Genomic DNA, 3,495 nt, shown 5'->3' on the forward strand with positions numbered 1-3,495 from the left:
CTTCCCACAAACACAGGTGGAACAAAGGGTACCTAAGTATGGTTCCCAATCAGAGACAACGATAGACAGCTGTCCCTGACTGAGAACCATACCCAGCCAAAACATAGAAATACAAAATCATAGAAATACAAAACATAGAATGCCCACCCCAACTCACGCCCTGACCAAACCAAAATAGAGACATAAAAATGATCTATAAGGTCAGGGCTAGACAGTATTGTATTGTCAGACAGCTAAATTATGGTGTTGGACTGGTGCTTGCCCACGTAGGAGTGGACTAAGCTGCACCCCTGAGGGGCCCCCGTATTGAGGATCAGCGTGGCAGATGTGTTATTGCCTACCTTTATAACCTCGGGTCGGCCCATCAGGAAGTCCAGGATCCAGTTGCAGAGGGAGGTGTTTAGTCCCAGGGTCCTTAGGTTAGTGATGAGCTTTGTGGGCACTATGGTGTTGAATGGTGAGCTGTAGTCAATGAACAGAATTCTTACATAGGTGTTCCTTTTGTCCAGGTGGGAAATGGCAGTGTGGAGTGGGATTGAGATTCCACAATGATTCTTTGGTTGTGGACACTAAATCATCGCACCACCTCTCTTGCTCTTGGTCCTCATCTTTGTAAGTCACCTTGATTTAGCACCTGTGTGTTTTATTAGTTTCTTTATGAAAATATTTAGTGAACTCTATGACAGTGTCTAAAGCAAGGGGCTATAGCAGCACACAAGTAGACTACAAATGCATGCTGGGCCGGGTATGCCCTCAGCTCCAGAAGTGACCACTACTGGAACGCTACTGGAGCAAAATTGGAGCGAGTGAGAAGGCCAAAGCTTCAGCCTTTGGGAATCTCACTCCACGCTCCAGTCAAATTGGGTGCGCTCCGCTCCAACTCCGCTTCACTCACATATCTGACGGGGACTGAGGTGGGAATGGGACGGGGTTATCTTTGTATGCATTTATTTTGCTTTTGTACCTGTATCCCTCTTTTGAAAAATAAAAATTACCACACTAAATAAAAAGTTGGTCACAAAAAAAAAAGATATGGGCTCCTTGACAATTGATCCTTTGTTCACTTTACTGTATATGACTTCAAGAAGAAAAAAATGAGTTTCTTTGGGTAGGAATTCACTGGTGTCTGCAAGTATGAATATGTTGATAAATCTCTTCGCAATAAAACATTTCCTTGGAGTTATGGTATGAAAGGGTCAAGCCAATGACTGTATATAGTGGACCAAGCCATCGATCATGTGACGCCATTCATTCCTTTATGAAGACTCAACAGCGAATTGAAGCCAAATGAAGTCAGTTAAGTTGGAGATTCATGTAGACATAACATGCACAGTAGGAGCTACTCCAAGAAGGGACATTGCAGACAAGTTTAGTGCTGCCTCTCTCATTGAATAATTTAAGTTGAAGGATGACCGGGATACTGCAGGCTGACATTAGCTACTAAATTGTCCTTATAACTTCTTATGTGTGTGATTTTAAAATAATCGGTTGAAGGACATACTGTACATATGGTGTAAGAGAAGAAATTATTAGTACCATAATTGTCTTAGATTTTTATTTACACGAAGATTGACCATGAAGATCGACATTTTTCCATTCACTATAATGGGGGATCCTGTTTTCTTCCTTGAACTTCCGTGGCTTCAATGAGAGGGGGCAGTCGTTCTCCTTTGGGTCAAGCACAAATGGTATGATTTAAATGTTTTCATATTTTCATATTGTTGACTGTTATGAATGAAAAATTATATTTACGCCACACAACAATAACACATTTAGTTACTGAACCCAACAGTGATTGACAAGTGATCAAGTTATCAATGTTCTATGAATAATGAAAATGTTCTGCATTTACAGAACAAGATGGTTCCTTCTGTACTACTGAGTGAATGCAATTTACTGTAATTGACGTATGGACGGAGTGTACCGTTCTTCTTATCCCTGTGTGTCCCAAATGGCCCCCTATTTCCTTTATAATGCACTACTTTTGACCAGCAAATGAATACACTATATAGGGAATAAGGTGCCATTTGGGACACAGCCCATGTTTCATCTCCAGCATGGGTCAGCTTGATGAGTTGAAATAGGAGAACAGCAAGATGACACGATGACAATCATTCAATCAATCTGTAAATCATTGAGACAGGACATCAGTTCTGTGTGTGAATCCATGATAACGATGACAGATAAATCAGACTATCTCGATGGACAATCAAGGTGGAATAACATGGTTGTGGACGGAATTGCAGAATCTCCACGAGACCTGGACGGAGTCTAAGGACAAAGTGAGGGAAATGATCTCTGAGAAATTGAAGATGGACCACAGGAAGATTGAGGTGGTGCATGTCCACAGGACTGGAATCCCCCCACCGGCCCAGGTGATAGGCCCAGGCCAATAGTGGTCAAGTTTCTGAGGTTCAAGGACGAGGTAGCTGTTCTGTAAAGAGCCAAGAACTTGAGAGGAACTTACAGTATATCTTCCTCAACGAGGACTGTCCTGAAGCTGTGCGCCAGAAGAGGAAAGAACTGATCCCAGCCATGAAAGCTGCCAGAGGGCGTGGAGACATTGCTTAGATCTGTTATGACAGGCTCAATGTCCACTGTCCCTACCAGAAACCTGGAAGGGATGAGAGAGCCAAGCCTATGGGTTCATAGCTTCAACCCTGCAGCACACACACACCAATTGCTGCTGAATGTATATTTTTTCTCTTGTCATTGAAGTGTTGTGGTTGCAGGTTCACTTGGCACATCTAAAGCCTTTTCTTTTGGGGTGTTGCTATAGGCCACCAAGTGCTAGCAGTCAGTATCTAAATAATATGTGTGAAATGCTTGATAGTGTATGTGATGTAAACAGAGAGGTCTACTTTCTTGGGGAACTGAATATTGACTGGTTTTCATCAAGCTGTCCACTCAAGATAAATTTCTCACTGTAACCAGTGCCTGTAATCTGGTTCAGGTTATTAATCAACCTACCAGGGTGTTTACAAACACTACAGGAACAAGATCATCCACATGTATCGATCACATTTTTACTAATACTGTAGAACTTTGTTCTAAAGCTGTATCCGTACCCATTGGATGCAGTGATCACAGTATAGTAGCTATATTCAGGAAAGCCAACAATCCAACAGCTGGGCCTAAAATAGTGTATAAGAGATCAATCAAAAGATTTTGCTGTGACTCTTATGTGGATGATGTTAAAAATATTTGTTGGTCTGATGTGATTAATGAGGAGCATCCAGACTTGATGAATTTATGAAATTGCTCCTTCCAATTATTGATAAACATGCATCTGTTAAGAAACTGACTGAACTGTTAAGGCTCCATGGATTGATGAGGAATTGAACAACTGTATGATTGAATGAGATGGGGCAGAAGGAGTGGCTAATATGTCTGGCTGCACATCTGACTGGCTGACTTACTGCAAATTGAGATGTGACTAAATGAATAATGATGGGAAAAAACTTGAGTATTTTAGATTAAATAATGGGCAGAAAG

This window comes from Oncorhynchus gorbuscha, linkage group LG19, assembly GCF_021184085.1.
Source record: "Oncorhynchus gorbuscha isolate QuinsamMale2020 ecotype Even-year linkage group LG19, OgorEven_v1.0, whole genome shotgun sequence".
Lineage (NCBI taxonomy): Eukaryota > Metazoa > Chordata > Actinopteri > Salmoniformes > Salmonidae > Oncorhynchus > Oncorhynchus gorbuscha.